This window comes from Drosophila melanogaster, chromosome 3L (assembly GCF_000001215.4).
Source record: "Drosophila melanogaster chromosome 3L".
In the NCBI taxonomy this organism is placed as follows: Eukaryota; Metazoa; Arthropoda; class Insecta; order Diptera; family Drosophilidae; genus Drosophila; species Drosophila melanogaster.
Window position 1 is genome coordinate 21,380,551 of NT_037436.4, and position 22,909 is coordinate 21,403,459.

The following is a 22,909-nucleotide window of genomic DNA, read 5'->3' on the forward strand; positions in this document are numbered from 1 at the left end:
CCGGGAAACTATTCCCCATCTCAAAATTATAATCCATTTGAATTCATGTGGGGCTTTCAAAATTTGGCGAATTATTCCTTTGTTTACAATTCGTCGCTGCCATTTTCGAATATTTTTCGTCGAGTGCGCTCAATTTGTTGCCCTGTTTTGTAAACATTTCGTTTTGTTTATCAGCTTACAAAGTGCAACAGATTAATAATAAATTGTTCAGTCAATTTGACCACTTTATTGGGTGATTGGGTGACCCTCCATCAAAAGTACTCTGGACTTTCTTGATGCACTTGGGGAAGTTTACAATTTAATCCCAAGTTTGCTACTTTGGGAAAGATACTTTGCCTGCCTTGAATATAGAAATAACTTATCATTTTATAAATACATGTTTACTTTTACAAGATAAGGAAATAAAACAACGAAGCTTATAAGTAAGTACTCAAGGTTTTTTTCTATTCTAACATTAGTATTATTATTCTATAAGAGTATATCAGACTCGGTCAAGAGAATCACCCCTCTTGTCGTTTTAAATGGGTCAGGCGCGCACAAGCAATGAAAATGTTAATGCTGCTCCTTGAATACATTAGTGGTTGTTGTTGTTTCTGCGACTAAGGTTGCACTTGTTGATGTTGCGCTGTTTATGTTGCTCTTCTTGCTCAACCACGAACGGAACAAGTTGCTGCAGTTTGAGAGCTTTTTAGAAACACATTGTTGAAGTCCTACGAATAATTGATTGAACTATCAAATTACAGTGTACAAAAATTAACGAATTTGTTTTTCTTTTAATTCTTCTAGAACTGTTCTTTATCGCTATGCAAATTTCAAAAGACCATTGCATGATTCATTGGCGCTGATCAACGTAATTGTTTATAAATACAGCCGGCAGCGGCAGACAGATGGCGTCATTCGTTTGCATTGAATGTGGTCAGGAATTTTAGTATTTTTTCCTCAGACCATTTGCAGGTTGACTGAGCCGCAGAAGTAAACAGAAAATCTGCTGGCAACACTTTCTTTGTTGGGCAACAAAAAAAGAATTCGGTTTATTGCTCGGCTATTAGAAACATTCAGTTTTAGTTATAAAGAACGAGAGGAGACAAGACGCACCCGTTTCGCCCATAAATTAACTGGGCCAAGCACTCTGATCTCATGCAAAAACTCGAGTCGAATCGGCGCCCATAAATTTAAATGTCTTTATAAATAAGCATGGCGAGAGGCAGCCAAAACAAAAAGGAAATCCAAAGCGAAACTAAAATAAACCCAACCGTATGAATTATAAATCACGCATCGCCAATTAAAAGAAGCCTGGCATTTGAAAAACAACTCAAAGTAGCGGATCACACTTCAAACGAATAAAAGCGCGAAAAAGAGCGAAAACTTCGCTCCGCAACATGTTGCTAGAGTGGGGAGCCGTTGTAAGCAAAACATGTGGAGCCAAACCGGCAATTTCGCAAAAGAGCACACTTGTACTCTTTCAGTTTCAGCTTTAGAGCTTGAAGCTCTCTTTGAACACCAAAAATTTGCGGGGAGTATCAATGGAATCTATGGGAATTATATCCCTTTTTTTTATAAATCATCTGCATATGCCATTAATTATGAAGGATTTAATGAAATAATGTTTATTTATGTATATATATATATATATTATCCCATTTTTTTGATTCAAAATATTTTTAATGAAATGTCTGCTGGTAACGGAATCTGAACTAAATAAAATGTAGCATAAACTATGACTAGAAAGTTATATAATCCGTCTGTCTTTTTACTTGTAAGCATTATTATTTATGGCCACTTTAAGACCACCTCCCATATGGAAGTGTTTTTCCAGTGTACCTCTCTATCGCTCTCTCTCTCTTTCTCTTCTTCCTCTTCTTCTCTTGTCGACAACAGCATCACAACACCAACGCTGGCAAGCCGGCAGCGGCAGCTGAGCAGCGAGCTTTGAGTTTGCTTTCGCGATAGCCAGTCGCAATTTTCCGTTCGTGGTGAACACACGCGTTTTGCAGCGCAAAGCCGGTACTCGAATTTTAAATATCTTGGCCGTTAGAAGTAGTTGGCCGAAGGCGAGAACTAACCATCTGAGACTAAAAAACCGAGCGACAACAACACGTGCCACTAACAATTAGCTGAAAAGTGATCCGTCGCTTGTTGGCTTCTTTTGGCAAGTTTGTTTTTTGCCAGAGGTGGATATTTCGGTCGTGCCGGTTAGATTGGTCCGACACCTTTAACGATTTCATATATACGATATAGATATTATAATATTCCTATTTCTCCTCCGCAACCGAATCCGTGTGATTAGTACCCCCCACCGAAATCGCGCTAATTGGCTTGATTTTGGGTCCAAAATTAAATATCAAGTTTCAATATTTACCGTGTGTTCGCGAAATCGGACAGTCTGTCAACTGCGGAAACCGAAAGAAATCTATATACAAGCATATATACATATATATTTTGGGCATCGGGCCAACATCGGTGGTGAAGTGAGCTTGGAAAGCAGGGAGTTCTGCCTATTTGCATTTCAAATTGCTAGCGAACATCTAAGAACGGTAAGTGGCGGCTCCCCGCCAAAAAAAAATCAGAGACCAAAAATGGCACTGGCTAAGTGAAAATCAAACAAGAAGTGGTACAATTAACTCGGACGCTTTTCGATTCGATTTCTGGATATTTCGGGCGCATATTTGCATAACCCGATGCGAATATACCCACATACATATACATATACATATACGTATATATTTTTAAGCTTGCCCATTTCCTTTCGGCTGCATAAATTATCCCACTTTTCTATTCTATTCGCTCGCAATTCTAATTAAGTGCCGAGACCTGCCCCAATGATGTTGCCACTCCCACGACCCTTAGCTGACCTCAACCCCCTCGATTGCTACACGGAGAAAAGCTTATAATAGTGTGTTCAGTATTTCATATCAGTTCGAGTTTTTGTTTAAAAATTATCAGTGCAAACGAATGTTATCAATCATTCAGAGCTAATGTAATTTCCGAATTAACACTTGGCAACATGAAATATTTAAATAACTATATTATTTAGTCAATAAAGGTGGATTGCTTAAGAGTTTCTAGTTTTGCAAAACCAAGCAATTACAAAAAATACATTCATTAGTTTTAGAATAATATTATGACTTAACTTTAATAATTTCTGCACCTAGTTTATTTGATAAGATGTATTTCATGTTTATTGAATCAAAATGAGTTATTTTATAGCAAATTCTGATAATTTTATATAAAACTTTGTTTATTACGCTTGTATACTTGTGTATAAATTTTGATATGCTAAAAATTCTTTCACCGGCACAATGAGGCGTCACCATGATAAGCCGAAGATAGTGGCTAATTTGCTAGATTACAGAACTTCATTGATTTTCTTTCGCCGTGCATTTGGTTGGCACTCGACGGCTTTTGACTGCCCTTTTTGCTATCCGTGCTCTTGTAGAAATTGTTAACAAAACTGTAGATTTATGCAGTAGATTAGCTCGTCAACGGCAAGTGAAGGCCGAAGGATATGCTCAGTCCCCCGAATCCGCTTATTAATGAGCTGTCACAGGGCAATGGGATCAGGGATTTGGGAACTGGTCAACGGGCAGCGGGAATTGGACTCCACTGGTGGTCAAGATGGACTGGGTCATCAATTAATGTTAACGTGGCGATGTCGTCAGAGCTGCTCGCTCGCTAATGTCCTTGCCACACTTTTGTCAATCACAAGCATTTTTTCCTCGCCTCTTTGCAATTTGTATTATTTTTGCCAGCCGTGCGAATGCATTTCATATTCATAAGCTGTCGGATCCATTGAGCGAGTGAGTGAGTGTGACTAAGCCGACAACTTCCACAAGCCACAAGAAATAATAATCGTTAAATCGATTTGCTGTATTTTTCGGGGGGAGCAGCAGTTGGGGTACGTGACCAATGGTGACCTTCAACGGAGCAGCCTGCTCCTGGGAGATTTAAGCCAAATGCACGAATCGCTTTTCGAGGGTCATAAATAAAAAAGCCATCCCCTCTCAGTTTCTCAGTGCCACTCAGGTGCTCGACATGCCGCATATTTTTAGAAGTTTAGCGGAACCCACTAAAAATACATTGCTTTCTTCAGAAGAAAAAACGCCAAAAAAAAAAAAACGACAAAAACGTCGAAAAAAAGGGAAAAGTAAGGCGGGAACGAACAAAATATCCCGCAGAATAAGAAAAACAAAGCCCTGCACTCAGAAAGCGACGGAATGCGCACTGGGATATCATAAAATGCCGAAATGCAGAAAAGAAACCAAAATACGAGAAAATAGACATTAGCCAGCACAAGAGGCGAACCTTAGGAGTTGTCAGTGGGGATTAGTCGAGCATGGATTACCCTGGAAATTAATTGGACAGCGCATTGGTAGATAGGCAATATTGAATGGGAGTTTAGCGTGCTGGCAATAAACTAAAGTGTTCAATTACCAAAAATATCCTTCGGCATTTTGGCCAGAACAATAATCAAATTAGTATTGATTTGTTGTTAGCTTATTGGCTTTTATGTTGTGACATATGTATGTAAATTTGTTTGCTAAAACAACGAAACCAAATTTGAGATAATTGAGTTTTGTGCATATGAGAGCTTAACAACTATTCCTAGTTTTTAGATATTCTAATTAAATTCTACCTTGTTTGAAGGTAACAATACTCCTTAGAACACGATTTTCCTTTCCGTTAAGACAAAAATGATATACTTTGGATGTTTCTTTTTTTTTTATTTTTTTTCTTGACGGGGGATTGGACAATGCGAGACAGGAAAAACATAACAAAAAACTGAGAAGACCGAAAAAAAGGGCAGAAAAAACATTTGGCAGAGCATAAAAATAAAAATGAAATAAAATGGCATAAAAAATGCAACAGTTCAGTGAGATAAGCACGAAAAAGCCAAGATAGTAAGGCAGGAACCCGGGGGAAGGTGCCCGAAGGCTAAGGAAGATGGCTAAGAATGAAGAGGAAGCTGGAGCAGAGGCATCAAGACTGAAAGAAAGGACACAAAAAAATGGGCCAGTGGCTTGGATTTCAAGCACACTCACACATGAACGCACCTTGCCGAATTTTAAATGAATCAGCCAACGATTCAGATTCAGGTGGCCAAAGTGGGTGATGGAGGCGATGGAGGCGGTGGAGTGGCCTCGGGGAGGCGGATCCTTCAATAAATGTCCAGTTGTCCGGCTCCTCTGCCTCCATTCGGCCAGCTCGAGGGCCCGCTTTCAACACTTGGCACGGTTTTAATGCCCTGCCCAAGGTTAGCACGAATACACAAAGAGAAAAACATATTACTATGTAATAATAAAAATTACTAATAATAGATACTTAGGTAACTTCTGTATATGCGTTTGAGAATTTACAACGATAGAACCTATCTCTGGATCAGCTGAATTTTCTGATTTTAGGTAGTATCTTACTTTTTACCTAATATTACATCATAGCTAATTTTAAGATGTACTTGTATTTTTCCAGTGTACTTACACAAAAAGAAATACAGACACTCTCTCATAATGAAGAAAAGTCGGATAAAGCTAGCAAATAGAAATGAAGAAATACAAATTGTATAAAACGGAAGGGGGACTTTTGGTAAATGTGCCACAGAGATAAAAGCGTAAATAGAAGCGAGGCACGAAAATTTTTTCAAATTACCAGCAAAGAGGTTGAGTCAGGACCACCCACCACCACCCTCTTTAGAAGCCATCTCTTTGTGTGTGTGTGTGAACTTATTGAAAGTGCTGGCACACACGCAAGTGAAAATGCTCGTGCACTCGTGTGCGTGTGGTGTTTCCACATCCTGCCAAGCGACCGCAGTGCAAACAAACTGCTCGGCCTGCCCGTGTCCATGTTCCATATACTCGTACCATACCATATACCACACCATGCGGAAAAGTTGTCACCTTTCTCCAGTCCACTGGCCCATCCTTCAACCACCCAATCTCCACTGAAAAACAATACAGATTCCTATTTCTATTATATTAGTCCCGGAATAGTCACCACCCATTTCGTGCTCTGTACGTGATCAGATTATCTTTTTGCGCATATATATCATTTATATTTTAGATCAAAATAAATGATATTAAATGTATCTACTGTTTGCGATTGTAGATCTTTCAAATATATCTTAACAAATATCTTGGCTTTATTGAAAATCGCGAACTAAAAATACATTTTTGAAAAATACATTTCTGTGTGTACTTCCCCCCACCGCCTCTCAACTGCTGCTGACTTTGCGTGTGTGTAATGAATTTAAAGTTTGCTCGGTATACATTTTTCATACGCTTGCAAATTGTTATGGCTTTTGGACCACCACCACCCACTCACTCCGCCCCTTTAGGAACCGCCCAAAAACCCACACGTACATAGATCCACCTTGCATTAAGTGGGGTGTCGTGCATGTTAGCTTGTGTCCTTGTTATCCCCACGAGACACGATTATTAATTTGCAATTCCTGCTAATTGCATGAGCTTCAGCCACACACTTACCTACACTTTCCCCTCAGGTGTTTATTTAGCCATCCAAGCGATCGTTTAAAAACTTATTTTCACGACTAGCGAACTGAGGCACATTCCTCCACACACTCCGCTGCTGTTCAAATAGATAAGCCTAGATTAGATTAGCGGTCACTGAAGCACATGGGAAACTTATTATGCTTTCCCGCTAACCCAGACCAATGTGTTCTCTATGCGGCATTCTAATGGCCTAATGGGATCTTGGAATAGTTTTATATTTGCGTACTTTTTGGACTGGCCACTTGACTTTAAAATGGGTGGGTCATGCAAATTCCTAGAATTATTCGTAATGCTCTAGCAATTAGTTCAATTTTTAGGAAAAAGTTCTGGAAGAATCGTGCTAATTCAGATCAGTTGGGTAATTAGTTTCTCTTACCGATTAGATAATCATTACTAAAATATGCTACTAGATGGTGAAAAATAAATGATTTATATACATTGTACATACATACTGATTAAAGTGATCGTCGAATTGAAGTGTTTGTCATTTTATAACCCGTTTCAACCCCCAATGATCAAAATCACTTTAAACTATTTGATTGCGCAGCACCCTCTTCATTTATCTATCACACTCGATGACGGAATCTCTAAAGGGAATTTAATGCCGCCCATTACATGGGAAATTATTCGCAAATTTGAATGTATATTTTGTGGCAAAGTAGAACCCACATATTTTGTAATAAAAATCAATTTGCCAGCAAACTGCCAGCCATTAAGAAGCCAACATGCCCGAAGTGGGCTCAGCTCGTCAAAGTTTTTCTTGGCTCAATGATGAGGTGATGAGGCTGGCGCTTGAGAACCGATGGCTGTCATGTCGATGCATTATAAATTGTTGACATTAGCCGGCAATTCGACGGCCAGACGGCGGCAATAGGTTCAATTTCGCTGATTGTGCAGCATCGAGTGGAGAAGCTCGAAATGCTCGCATTTTGTTTATAAATCGTTGGCAATCTAATCGATCGGCATACTGTGGCATTTGATGATGTGGGGTTACCGGCTAAGTGCTGTTGCTAAACTTCCTGTCTGCCGGCGGCCAAGGGGGAGGCGATTCGTTGGGTTGACCTTGACCCCGCCACCCCTCAAAGGACGCCCATTATAACGCTCGCCCGAACGAAAAGTTTCACTCTTTGTGAGCCTTTGTGCCCTTGCGCATACGCCCCGTTGCTAGACTTTGTTTAACCCTTCACTGAGGTTGAGGAATAAAATTTTAACCCTTTCCAGCAAGCTTTTCAATAATATTAATATTTTAAGAATTCCCTAGAGAAGATATTTTTAACCTAAAACAAGAAATTTTAATAGAATTTAATCTGATGAACAACATTTTAATTTTAAACAGTAATCTGGGAGAAAGTGTTAATATATATCAAGAATATATACAAAAATATCCTCTTTAATAAAAAATAAAATTTAATTAAACTAATTGGAATACTTTGGACTTTTTAATTTTAATTATATAATTGGAGAAAAGATTTATTTGAACACTTGAATATTTTACAACCAAAGTGGAAGGGTTAAGGCTCAATGGCAGCAGCAGGAGTTTTCCTCTTTTCCTCTTTTCATTTAGCATTTTCCTTTTGAAGCTGCACCAGAGGCCGTGTCCTAATTAAGTCGATGTTTGGCTTTCCAGCTGCGCTTTTGATGGACCAGCCCTCGATTTGGGTCTGCTGTCGATTGCTGCCCGAATTCAAAGCGAAATCCTGCCACCGAAAAGGTGGGAGTTGCAGTGCTAGGAGCAAGGACACGCACAGCTGATAACGTGGCAAACTGGCGGCCAAATCCCAACAGGCCAAGCCGCAGATCCGCCGCTTGACAACTTCCATCGGACAGCAAATTGTTTTCTTTTCTGCGGTTTTCACTCTTAATTATGCGCAGTTAGGTGGAGTTGACTCGGGAATTACCACGGTTTGGGCACTGGTAATGGGACCCCGGGTTCTTCGCTTGTTGGGATTCGCTGACTTTGACATTCGAGTTCAGCTTGGCTCCAGTTTTTGTTTTTTGGTTTTTTTCTGCCCAGACTTTTGCGAGTCGCCAGTTCATTAAACTGAAGTGTCATTCTGCGAACGTTTCACTGCCTCTTTTTTTTAAGTCTTTCACGGTAACGGGGCAAAGTACAGAATTCTGAGATTGTGGTGTAATGGCAGGGGAATTTATGGATTGACGAATTTCCAGAACTATTTTTAAGCTGACCTTAAACAATGTGGGAGCATTACCCGGGAAATATGAATTCTAACGAAATCTAAATAGAAATACTGGCGAAGTGTTCTTCTTTTTATAATCTCAATTATTTTTACTGATAATGCAGAAATATATTATTCTAATACATACAAACTTTTACATTTCTATATTCCTACAAAACTAAAATACGTGCTATAAAAGGCTTACCATTTTAAAAGATCCCCCGATGACTTTATCCCCATGAATTTATTTCACTCCGTTTTCCAAATTCGCACTCGTCGGAATTGCCAACACCCAAAAGTTTCGACTTTGCATGAATTACATCATAATCTGCTCGTTCGCACACCTTTAAGAGCATTAAACGCGTCGCTCTGCCCATAACAAATCGAAAAACTTTCAAATTGCTAACATGCTCGTAAAATCAGTTGTTATGGCTTCACCCAACACCGACTACGGAATACACCCGACTCAAATCGGTGAGATATGGCACCATTATGATTGCACAGGCACAGACACTCGACGGTGTTATTGTTTTTTTTTTTCTTTTTTCTTTTTTCTTTTTTTTTTTGCTTTTTTGGCAGAAGAAAGCGGTGAAAAAAAGTTTCGCATTTAGGCTTCGACATGCAAAATTGTCAAGAACAATAAGGCGAAACCATATAAAATATGTTTTGGGTGCGTTGCGCCAGTTCATCAGAGAATCGGAGGTTGTGACGCTCTGAAAATGCCAATTAGGCTGAAACCAAAAGCAAAAATGCACGAACAAATGCCCAAATTCATAAAAAACTTTCAAGTTTATTGTGCGCTTGGAATGCGAAATATACAAGATCATGTTGCTGGCAGAAATAAAAATAAAAAAATAAGTATAACAAGGGACCGAAAACCGGCGATTCTTAAGACCCCTTATCATAAACGATCGTGCTCAGGAAATCAAATAAATTGTGTGGTCAGCCCGAAAGAAACCAGAAACAGAAAGCCAAACAAAATAAAAAAAAAAAAATGGGGCTTAATTTCTAAACCCAGAACATGGAGACAACGTTGATTTTGATTGGGACAGATAAAAGAGCAAGCACCACAAACCCGTTTCTGGCCTACGAGGTGTTAATTATATTTCTAATTAAGCCAATCTAGTGGGTAGCGTTCAGTCATAAAGTGGGCCTTAAAGTTCAAGGAAATTAATCAACTTGGCTTATTTATCGCTGCTCCCCTGATGGATTTGGCTGCGCAGAATTAATGGTGTAATACATTGGGCCAGCTTCTTAAGACAACAGCATCCGTGCCTCATTATAAATTCCATTGCGCTGGCAATGAAAACAACATAAAACGAGCCACCCGATAAGGTGAACTGTTCGCAAAAGCCACTTAACTTGGCAACTGAAACGAATAATGGGTATACGATAGTTGCGTGCAACTATGCTCTGCTGATAAGATAACCAGGTTAGGATTAGTCCAGGAGAACCCTAGACCTATCTTATCTGGCAGCAGAGTGTAAGCTTTAGTCATTCGGGAAACAAGCGTTCTCAATTTTATTATATTTAAATTCTGCGAATTACGGGAATTACCCTTATTAGGTTTGAATACCTAGTTACTGGTTGGGGGAGTCTAATTTAATAAATATGTCTGCTTTTCTTTGGTGGATGGCTAAGCGAAGCAAGTAACTTAATTAAATTTTTGTAGTAGCCACGAGACATTAATTCCCTAGGTTTTTATATGCTTTTTAATGTATTATCGAGCTATTGTTCACACTAAATAACTAACATTTTTAGTGATATCATTTCGATATCACTTTACCCAATACCTAATGCTATAAAACTCGTTTGGTATTAAATACATTTACTCCAGTAATCGTAGGACGGTTCTAACTCCGTCTATCACATTTCCGGCATTCGAGCGACTTCCTCCTCTTCGCCCTCAGACTTATGACATATGAAATTAATGTTCATTTAATATGTTTTCAATTTCAATGAAAATACCAAAAATATGCCGTAAAATTTCCGGCATAAATTGGCGGCGCCCGTGCTCATAAATCTTTTCCAGCCAGGACAGGATGCGGCTCCTCCACGTCAACATTGCCATATAGCGATACCCATTCCCATAACCATACCCAACTCCAAAATCCAGTATCGCCCCGAAGGGCCGTCCGCTATTTATGCAAATTGCTAACAATCTGAGCTTCCTCATTTCCTCCCGCCTCAAATGGAATTCATATTTGTGGCCTGTTTGTTCTTTTTCAATTAGAGTTTGGTCAATGATTTGTTATACAATTTAATGGAAAATTGATTTCGGCCCCAGGCGAAATTATAAAAATATTTATTTTTCTGACCTTTTGTATTTTTTGTGGCCAAATTAGTTATTAAATAGGGAAAGCGACTGCTAAAAGGGGATGCATTTTCGTTTAAAATGTAATTTCCCGAGTAAGTTCCATGCATGTACAAAAAGTTGGCGGAAAATTCTGCAGCAGAAGGAAGCGCGCAAATGCGGGAGGGAATGAACAAATTGAAATATGTGCGCCAAGCAAAAAATGTGTTTTCCTCGCACACACTCACTTACTTACACCCCCAACCCCAACCCCCTGGTTGTTGTGCATTTATTTTTGTTAGTTTCGTTTGCTTTGTGCAGCTGCTTTGCTATTTAACTCCAACCCCCTCTCTTCCTTGGAGGAATACCCCTTTAACCCCTTGTTGCCGGTTTGCTTAGCTGCTTCGCATCGCTAATCCAGTGCGACATATTTTCCCGCTGCGGCCGTAGATTTTTCTCGAGCATTGTTCGGCTGACAAAAATTCATTTGTTGCAGTTGCCAACTGGCAAAGTGAGAAAAAATATATATCTTTAGCGCGAAGACGGTTCTTATGATGCCCCTAATTTGGGTTTGTTTAGCAGAAATGTGAGAGAAATAAAGAGATAGTTGTGCCAGGAAAATATTGGAGATGACTGATTCGAAACAACAAAATATTTTGCAAAAATGACAACATAACATTGAGTACAGACACTTTACATATCCACGTTTTCGCCTTCACAGAAATTACGCACTATCAACATATCAATGATATCATCACCCAGTCAGAACAATAGTAATAATAACCCTTTTCTTTATTTCCCTTTGCAGGTAAGTTCCCAGGGCTGCCGGCTAATCTTGGTAAATATTTCCAGCTGACCAACCGTCATGAATACTGCCTCCAATTTCGTGCAACTTTTCCTTGTAACCAAAAATAAAGTATGAAATGCAACATTCGATATGCAAGCACAACAAATTGTGTTCAGTTGGCAGAAATATTTCAGCTTTTAGCATGTTGATTTTCGAGAAAACAGCGAACTGCGAACAGCGAGCCGTACACCAATGCGTATGTGCCATGCATTGCGGCGAGCACGAGGCGCATAACGCATACGCCGCGTATTGCACGCCACGCGCAATTAAGCCAAACAAAATGCGATCGCAAAGCGGTAATAAAAATAAACATCGCAACAGCGAGAGGTGAAAAACGCGAAATAAGAATTAACACCGAGCATAAAATATTCCCAATTTAAAGACGGCGTGTGCATGATAAATTTACTTGCAACGAGCTCGATAATTAATAAATATTTAGGCGAGGGGCAGCAAACACTATGCAGTCAACCACTTGACCATAATCAGTCAATCAGCCGGCAAAACGGGGACGTTGTTGTTTCACCCATTAATGAAGTTGTTGTGTTTACTTGCAAGCCAGCCCACGCATATAAATATGTGCGAATCACACAGACATACAGCTATATAACGCGATACGGCGATACATAAATGCAATTGCCGCTGGCAATGGTTTCGATCCAAGCCAATTAGGCGCATCAATTTGGCTCGCTTTGCTTGTTTATCGAAGTGCAAAGCGACGGACACGAGCCACATGTCGATGTCGATGGCTAATCAGACACTTTGGGGTCATTTCCAATGCAGATTTCGGTGCGGAGTTGCCTCGGAGTTGTCGCTCATTCTCCCCCAGGGGCGAAAGCATGTCCGCAATTGTTCAATTCCCCATTAAATCCATACCCAGTTGGGACTTCAGTATCCCCTCCACTTGTGGGCCACACGGTGCCTTCAGTTATCACTGCCGGAACAACTACGCACTTTCAATTCAGATCATCTCGCGATGCGAGTTTTCACTGCAAATACCCATTTCGTTTCACCCTTATCCATTCATACTCGTATGTGCATGTGGAGCAGGGTGATTCGATATGATGTTCTGTGGAGAAAAGAAACAAAAGATACACCTTTGACCAACAAAGCATATAAGATCTTTAGCCCTTACAATAAACTACTTTCCATGATAATCGCCATCAAACTAGCTTCTGTTTGTGGCTTTGAATGTATTGTGAATATAAACAATCAAAAACCAAGTCAATTATGTAAATATAAACTGACACCCTGTTGTATTTGGTGGCTCTATCGAAAAGGGGTCACCTGAATGCGTAAGATTGGCCCAGTTGAGTGGTGCACTGCGTACATATGTGGGTGGCACTGGTCGGCCCAGCAGGTCAACAATGGAGTGCCACTCAATATACAAAAACACGACTATTCGCCGATGAATACAAACAACAGTGGCAACAAAGACTTCTCAACGGCTAACAATCGGCAAAAATGTACAGGCTGGCTGGAAAGAAAAACAACAAGAACGTTTTTAGAAATGGCCAGAGAGAACGTGAGGAAGGACCAAGAGGCAAATTGCTGAAATCCTTGCAGACAGAACGGCGGCACTGGCCGGAAAGGATACGCTTGTTAGCAGCGGAAGTGGCACCCAGGATGAGAAAGAGACAGCACCGCACAATTAGACAGAGACAGGTGGAGAGGCAGTGGGTAAGGACACCATTGTTGCCAGGACACTGTAATTAAACGCTTAATGCGATTTCACTTGCTGCTGCTGCTGTTTTTGTTGCTGCCTCCTCTTGTTAATTGGGTCACTCGAAATGAATTTTTAGCGTTTATTCAAATAGCCGGGCATAATGAAGATGTTTTCCCTGGCTTAGCCACTTAATTGACTTTCATTGTTGTTCGCAGTGTTCCACCTGCAGCACAACTCAATTAGCTGAATGGCAAAGTTCTTGCACAACTTTCGCAGTCTGCATAATTTGTAGGTCAGCTTGCTTTGGCACAAATGCCTCTCGAAACAATAAATTGCAGTTAAATGGTATTGCCAAAGGATTTCCCCCAGTCAAATAGCTTCTAGACCCGTATTTATGTGGCCAACTTTGAGCCAAGATGGCCAATTGGTCAGCTGATCAACAAGCATGTAATTAATTTAGTTCTCTAAATGAAGTGAGAAGAGCACAATTAAATATACACACAAAAAGTGGGCACAGCATTAAATTAAATTCAATTGAATCACATTTATTCATAAATAATTATCCCTGAAATCAATTTTAAAGCTACTGTTTGCAAGAGAGGTAATATTTAGGTGGTCCGTTCCTATAACTTTTCCTCTTCCAGACTTTCACATAAACAAAAGGCGAAGTGTGCCAAATATTTCTTATTCTTTTCGTTCCTTCGGCTGTCAACATTTTGGCAATTTGATTAAGTCCAATTTGTGCGATGTTGTTCTGCCACGCCCACTCACCAACACACCAACGCAACAGCCCACACCCTCCGCCCACCGCCCACCGCCTACCGCCCCCCGAGCAGATCGGTTTATTTGCGCTCAACTTTGCAGTTAAATAAGACAACACAAATTTTCTTGCCAACTTTTCGTGCGCTTATGTGTGTGGGTGGCTGGGAAATTGTGATTCCATTAGGAAAAGTCTGCAACTCAAATGACATTTAAGTTTGTCTAAAGGGCTGGTTTTTGGGAGATCGACCCGAACTTTAGGGATTGGATGCGGAAGTAGTCCGGAGTTGGAGTAACCGAGACACACAGCATTTCCATGGCAAATATTACAAATTACAAAGAAACGGAAAATGCAATTTTCCGATGCATACTTCTGGGCAATCCAGCAGCACACACACACACATGCATGTCTCGAGAAAAAAATTCTATAAACATACATGCATTTTGCAGAGTGCGATTTTTAGGCTAACTGCCAGTTCGCTTGCATCAATTAGAGTGTCCAATGAATATTTCACAATTTCAATTTCAACCAATATATAGCCGTATAATTATAAACAAATTGATCCTTTTCAATACGGATTTGCCACAGGCTGACACCCGAACGCACATGGCAGTGCACTGAAAGAAAAGAATGTTAATAACAAAAAATGTATGAGGGAAAATATAATATTTAAGGGTGTAATACCTTAATGTGAAAGTGAACAATGCCTAATGCGACCTATGTAAATATATCTATTTCATCCGAAGCCATAATTTTAAATCTTCAAAAATGTGTTTTCGAACTTCTTGATTTAGGATGGCCCTTATTTTTGCAGTGAAATGCCTGAATACCCTGCACATGCATGCTGAGCAGTTGAGCTCACTCAAACTAATCAGTTGTTTCAATATTTGCCCGAAGGCGAACAAGGACAAAAGTCATCAGGAATGGATGAATGCGGAGCAAGGGGAACTGCAATGCAGGCAGGAAACGGAAACGAGCGGCGAAGAACAACGGAAACAGCGCAGTGCGCTGCAGATATGAGAGCCACTTCGTCGTCCTCTACCTTCAGTCACCTGCCACGCCCTTCATCCGCCTGCCACCTCCCATCTCCCACATGTCGATTAGGAAAGAGTGAAAAGTGGAGGGAGGACACTCAGCCAAAGGCTAATTGATTTTCTCGCACTCGCACAACTCGAAGTTCACCAAAACACATTTTCCATGTTCTCGCCCGCAGATCTTTTGAGTTTTGTCTCGCCTTATCGCGAGGGGCCCACTTTCAGCACTCTTTTGTTGATTTAAATTCGTTTGCATAAAATGCGGCTAATTAAAACTTATGAAACGGCCGAGCAAATAGGCAAAAACGGTTAACGCGAAGCGTAGGCATCCGCCTGAAAAGTTTCAAGAAAAAAAAAGGTGCATAATAAAAGGCAAAGACCGACTTCATTTAAGGGAAAACTTATTGAATTTTCATGAACTTTTACGCCCAAAAGAGCCGCAGACTTTGGAAAAAAAGAAAATGGCGAAAAATATGCCTATCGACAAAGATACCCTTTAAGTAAAGTGGGATTTGAAAATAGTTTATAAATGTGTGGAGATAGTTTAAACGACTTTCACTGAGTAAAATATTTAAAATGAACGCAGAAGCGTATGGTTATAAATTATATTTGTATCAAGATATTTAAAATGTATCTCAGGTTAGAATACAAAATAATTTGGGATACCGTTTATTTTGGTTCTGCAAGGTCTAAAGTGTATGTATAATCCAAGAACTTTTACCAGAATCCCTTAAATCCCAACATGTCCAAGTTATTTAATCTCAGAAAGGAAATTTCATACGTTTCTCCACTCCAGGCATTTCCGGTTGGCCGAAGTGCCATCGCTCATTGTGAGTGGAATAAACATAATGTCGTTACCGCACTTTTTACCGCTTTTTGCCAACTTATTTCACAGGACAACAGACGGCTGTGCAAATGAGTAATAATAAAAGCCAAAACTCTTGAGCTGTTAATGCTCGCGCATTTAAATAAAAACCCCGAAAAGGAGGCACAAAAAAAAAGGGAATCCGGAGTACAGAATCCAAGGAAAAGTGGAATAAATCGCACAAAAAGCGATGGAGTGACGTGCCACGCCCCTTTTAGGCTGCCTTTGGCCCGCAGGCATAATCAACTGGCGGCTGCTTAAGTTATAATTTTATTTTTTCATGTATTTTTTCTGGCCCCCGTTTGCAATGCTAATGTTCCATTAAAGATGCCGCAAAACTTCTCATGGACCAGAAGTGTGAGATTTTGCCATAAACAAATCCAGAGTGTTTCTTGCAAGGCTGTTGCATAAATATCCCAAACTTACGGCCCATAAAAATCAATTCCCCCACATCATCAAGGGAGGAGTTCTTCAGTTCTTCTTCTGGATTTCTGACTCGGCTTTGTTTATTTGCATTTCCTGCCCCGAGAAAACGGAAGTTCGCATGTCCGCATGTCAGTCGCTGAGTAGCTGGATGATCATAAAATCAGCCAAAGGCCAGACGCAAAACTTCTCTTATTTACGGCTGTATATTCATGGGTATATTCGCAACCCCGAAACCGATAAAACTCACAGCCGAGGGCTTTACTTAGCAAAGTGGGCACGGTACTTGCGCCGGTTGGCCGTGAATAATTTCTTACATTTATGATTAAAGCTCGTGGCGAAGGCATTCGAATGATTCTAATCTTAGGTATATACTCCTGACATTTCTTGGCGATCATTAAAAGCCAAAAAAAAACACTTAAAGACTGTGCATTAAAGTTTCTGCTGACACATAGACAAGATGAATAAATCTAGAAATATATTTCATTTGATTCTAGATGAGCAACTCAAATGTGGCATGATATGTATATTGTTTAATCTATTTCTTTTTCCATTTCGTCAGTTTCTATTTTCAGTTTATGTTTTCAATTTTCACTCGTTTCAAAAAACATTAAAGCGCCAAATAATTAGATACATACAGTGTGCAGAATGTACATTAATTTAAATTCTTTCTTTTTTGGCACTACAAACCGCAAACATTCTAGCCACTATAAATACAGTTTTCAGATAAGCCTTAAGGCTTTTCGCCATAATTTAGTGGGCTAATTGGTTCACACTTTTATTTTCCGCTGTAGTTTTCCTCAATTTTGGGGTAAACATTTGTATTTGTTTTCTGCTCTTTGTGAGAAACGAGAAGCGTGCCAATTTTCTTGGCAACTTTCCTCTGTATTTTTAGATGTAAATTAGTCATACCCAACGCAATTCGAGACTCAGACGCTTTCCATTTAAAAATATTTAAAAGAGATAGAAGGGCAAAGCAAACACTTGTTGCGAAAGGCTTCCCTCGAACCTAATTGAAAATTAATTGTTTCTTCAGATACTTTCGGCTGTTTTCGAGGCTATTCAGCTGGTTTTCCCAAGAATGCTGGGAATTATTCAAAATTTATGCCAACTGTCATTCCTTAGGCCTTCGTTTGTGTGTCACAGTTTCTCTTGCTTACTTTTAATTTATTTACATCAAAAGTTTTTTGATTTTATTGTTGCTTTCTCGTGTTTATGCTTCGATTTTATTTCGCCGTTGTAATTTTTCCGGGGAATTTTAGTTTTGGTTTTATTGCCGAGCATTGATACATTATATTGGCTGAATGATTGATGATTAAGCGGCTTGCTGAAATGCAGAAACATGAACTACATCAAGAAATACAAAATCCCGAATTGAACATTTATCTGTTCTGCAGACCATGGCCATTATTTTGAAGTACAACTTTTTGCTTTCCACATTTATTCAAAATTATGCGACACCTGAGATTAAAGTGGATAAGTTGTCACAAGAATTCCAGCAGCTGTCAAATAAGTTGGAAAATATGTCAACTGCATGTGCGAGGCTCTGAATTCGGATGCCTGTGAATTTGCCAACATGATTGATGTTTTTTGCCGGATGACATACGGTGATCGAAAAAGAACATTTCCATTTATTCAAGAGTACACGTATGTATGGTAGTTTTTATTTTTATTGGCCAACCGTGTGGAGAACTTTAATACTTTGAAGAACAATTGGATTTGGTTGCGTTTAATTTGCAAAATTGATGGCATTCGACGTTTACTTTGTACAATCAACAGGCTCAATGCAATTTTAATGCGTTAACCGAATTAAATAGGCCAGCTCGAAAATGATTCAATTAATCTGCGTATAAAAAATGCATTTTCCATTTATTTAAACACTCGGCGCAAATGGGAAATGCACAAATACCGACCACAACAAAAGGTCGAGCGCAATTATCCGAGCCATAAATATATATCCAATTCAGGGACAGATGCCGTGACATCCAGCAAAGATGTAACACAGGGCGTATAAATAAATAATATTCGAGAACAAAATCCATTTTCCGGAACAAATGAAGCGGCTGAGGGGGAAAAGTGCCTGAAAATACATTTTCAAGTTCAGGCCAATGGAATCGACTCGAAAATAGCAACGGCCAAAGGTCATGGGGCATTCCAATGCCAAAACGGGTGGTTAAGTAGTTGGGTGGGTGGTTTTCGGTTGTATTTGGGCTGGGTCATGTTCATCTGTTCACCGCCGAGCGCCAACGGTAAAATTCCCCTTGGAGTGCACCGCAAATTGAATGCAAATTCGTAAACGTGCCATCCCACGTGTGGCAAGCAGTTGAGCACTGGTTTTTGGGCGGCGCAACAAATGGGTGGAAGTGGGTGGTAGTGGGTGGTAGTGGGTGGTAGTGGGTGGTATTGAGTGGTAGTGGGTGGTGCCTGGTGGAGGTGGCTGGAGATTAGTGCTTCATTGAGAGGTGCTGGCTCAACTAGTCAACTGTCTGGGAGACTTGGGGAATTGTTTTGAGAGTAACAATAAAATAAGTTGAATGCAATGCATCCAAAGTTTTCCCCTTTTTACAAAAAAAAAACAACATTTTAAAGCATTCACGCAAAATATTTAATACACTTTTTGTTTAATTTCATACATTTTGAATGAAATACTTTAAAGCTCTGACCACCTTTACGGAAAGCACTGGTCTTTATGTTAGGAAGTCAATTAAATGTTTCAGCAACAAGACTGAAAATATACATAGTATGTATTTATTTAACTACCTAATTTTTTTGTTCAAGCTTTTAATACTTTTTATTTGTTGCCACACAAAAATATAAAGATTGGTGCTTTGATTTTCTCCAACTTTTAAAATTATGCAAAGAATACAGAATGCACTTGGCAGTCATTCCATCGTCTTGTGAATCGATTGCATCAACTAATCCTCCGTCCCCAGAGTTTCCCCAACCTTTCTCCATTTTAGAAATGAAAGTTTGTGCTGACCCGAAATGCATTTTCCACTTGGAAACTGTCCGTTCAATGGATGTGTTTGCGGATATTTTTAAATGATTCAAATTTATGACCTGTTGCTGGCATTATTTTCATGCCGATGACAGGCCTCCCTGTTGATGTTGTTTTGTATTCTGGTTATGGTTGTTGCTTTGGCGGGCCTAGTCTTGACAAGATAAAGCGGCAGCCATATGGAAAATATTTCAAAGAAAGATTGCCAAATGCTGATAAGAGCCGCACTGAATCCGACCGCCACGAACTCCACGAAACCATTTCAAATTGATTAGAGAGGGAGCGAGTGGGCCGAAGGCGGCAGAAAGAGACGGGAGCATGGAGCCAACGGAGCATCGTCTGCGATAAACATTTAAGATAGCATCGAGCCATTAAAGACTCAGATCGCAGGGGCCAACTCAGGGGGGTCCCAAAACAGCCAAATCCCCTGAGATTTTATAACAGGAATTATTTTATTGAACATTACATCATTGACATTATTTATTCTCTGGGAAACTTGATTAAGAATGCTGACATCTAATTGTTCTAGACCCAAAACTGGCCACAACCTAGCAAGCTTTTAAGGAAACCCTTAATATTTATAATAAACACATAGAATAATAAGCGGGTTTCAAGTTACATTGATCTGAAATGAAAAATTACGTTTTTCCGAAACCCCTCTAAAATAATTTCAAACATCGCCTCTGATTACTGCTCCTACTACTTACCGCTATAAATCTTCTGAAGTAATTCGTGGCTTGGGCAGGCTGTCTTTCTGCTCCTGACACAATAAGAAACCGATTTGGCAGATTGCGGAAATTCAGCTTGCCACCTGAAGTGGAACACTTGGGTGACCCTCGAGCGGGAAATCCGAGATGCGCGAAAAGCTGCGCCTGCGCCTTCTGCGCCCTTGCTGTTCGTAGCATGCCCCATTCAGGGCTGCTTAGCCATTATATTCATTATACACTTTGTATGGTACCATAGTAGGGCACTGTCATTGTTCGGCAGCTCCGACATTGTTCCAGACAGCTTGCCGCTTATGGCTTTTGAGTCAACTTTGTTGTGATTATGAAATGATTTCCAGCCACTTTTTGCGTGGCAAATGAACTTGCTTTCATTGCCACGGAGTGCCAGACATCAGAGTACATATCTTTCGGTTTGTGGCTGGGTGAAACTGTTTAGAATGCATAAACAGCATAAAGACAGGCTAATGAGACAGGCTCCCGACGGAAGTCGGGCCAAGAAGATATATCTGTAGGAGACTTGCATTCGCTACCATTCGCTACTTTGACATGCTAAAATATCTGCACGCTGGCACGTTTCTGGCATTATAAACACATTAGGTATTCGCAAAACATTTTCATTTGCCAATGACTGGGCGAGCGGGGCAGCAGGGGGCTCCTCTGCTCTTCCTTTCCAGCAGACAAGGTATATTAATTCAATTCGAAATGCATTTTCGCCGAAATTGCTGCCTTTTGCACCATGAGCGCCGTGAGCGAGGGCCAAAAAAAATTTGCATAATTGCCTGTTGTGAGAGAGGCGAAATCGACAGGTGAACCAGGCAGATGAAGATGTAATTGCATCCTCTTTGGCAAGTTGGCACTGGCGCAATCAAATTCAATCAATTTAATTAAGCCGAAACGGGGGCGTGGCTGCAGCACATTTCGAAATAGAAGAGCAGGCATGGCGTATACGCAATTTGCTTTATTTTTAACACGTTACGCACGTAGAGCGATGCTAAAAATATAATCGCGTATACACTTGTCTTTATATAGCCGCCATAATATCGAGTAACAAACGCGTAGCACACACGCACAAAAGCGGGAAAGTCGGAAAAGTCGTGAAAGGGGGATAAGGGGGAAAAGCTGGCCAGAAAAGGAAGTGAGTTTCCCTAGTGGCCTGGCTACATAATAAAGCGGCCATAAAGCAACAGAACGTGCTAACAACACGTACAAATGGGCCAAAAGGGATGTGGCTTCGGTTCGCACAGTTCTTCTATTTCGGCTGCTGTTTGGCAAACTATTTTTCAGAGAAGTCATTTGATGAAAATTGGTAGGTATGATAAATATGCTGGCTTTTAAAATTTTTACTTTTATTGGTTTTTGGGCCTTTTGGTCACATTTTTATAGGTCACTTTTATATAATAACATTGTGTAATTTGCTTCAAGAGAATGTAATGTAATGTAATGTTACAGAGAATTCCCACCTTTTTTTTTACAAGTGAAACAAAACATTTGTAATAAGTAAGTGGCCCAGATCCGTACAGTTTCTTTGAAACTGTATTCATCGCTGAATATGAGTTCTTTTTTTCGCCACCCGTCATATAAATATTCCAAGTTAAAGTTTTCGAGAAGGTCCCTGACAGTGGATGAGGTTCCGCAGTGGCTTTGGGCCGCAGAAATTTGTAATTCCCAAACGAGGCAAGGGCGCATTCTCATGCTAAACACGAACCAAGAGCGATTTACTGGCACTTTTTCCATATTTCCTTCGCTTTTCCTCCTCCCAACTCCATATTCCCGAGTATGTGTGTCAAAAAGCAGACGACATAAATAACACAAGCCGCAAGAGAAGAAAAGATGCCCAGCAAGAGCAAGAAAATAAAACACGTGAAAAAAAGTTTTTTTTTTCCCTAAGCCGCTTGATAATAAAAATCAAATAAGGCCGTAGCAAGTCGAAGAAATGACTGAAACCGCAATGCAAAAGAAAGTGAGACCGAGAAAAAGGCAGTGGAAAGTACATTTTCACACACGCTTCGCTTAAAGGAGAAAAAAAAAACATGAAAATAAAAGCAAGCGCGTAAATAAATAAGAAGCGTGAACTTGAATTGATTTGCTTAAGAGAGCCTAACGAAACTCCCCCTTGTTTAGGCGCAAAAAAACATCATAATTATAACGAGGTAGCAATTTGTTTGGTTTCGCAGCGCAGGCAGCGGTGCGTATGAGCAATATGCGAGCAAGAAGCATTTTTATGGCACACACGGGCATCAAATTTAAAGCGAATGCCAAGAGAAAAAGGTTAAATGCAGCTGTAAAAATTCAACGACAGTCGCTTGTAGGGCTGTGAAAAAAGATTTATGAAAAATTGGCTTTTGTTGTTATGGCTGTTATGTCGTTGCTGGTACTGTCTGTTGTTGTTGTGGCCTCCTATGCGTCGAGGGGCTGCACAAGTAAACAAGATAACATGGTCGAAACACACACACACACACACTCACTCGAAACGAATCGAAACTTGCACACACTTACACACACGCAGAGAAGAGCCCGCGAACGGAAATGAAAATGTGAACTTTTGACAGAACTCGCCTTTTTGCCATCGCCACACGACCTTCTCCGTTCGTTAGGATATCCGCTTTTTGCCCGGCCACATT

The 22,909-nt window shown here is 40.1% G+C and overlaps 1 protein-coding gene and 1 long non-coding RNA gene across 5 annotated transcripts in view; both read left to right on the forward strand.

The window, feature by feature from the left end:
• Positions 1–1,950: 1,950 nt before the first annotated feature.
• rgn (regeneration) overlaps positions 1,951–22,909 on the forward strand; it is a 41,916-nt gene continuing 20,957 nt past the window's right edge. For all 4 annotated transcript variants that reach the window (NM_141055.4, NM_001275226.1, NM_001259937.2 and 1 more), the window contains exon 1: positions 1,951–2,534. The gene's annotated coding sequence lies outside the window, so the exon portion shown is untranslated. The remainder of the gene's footprint in view (positions 2,535–22,909) is intronic.
• lncRNA:CR45953 (long non-coding RNA:CR45953) lies at positions 17,767–18,391 on the forward strand. The gene has a single exon (NR_133292.1). It is a non-coding gene; the product is annotated as a long non-coding RNA:CR45953 (long non-coding RNA).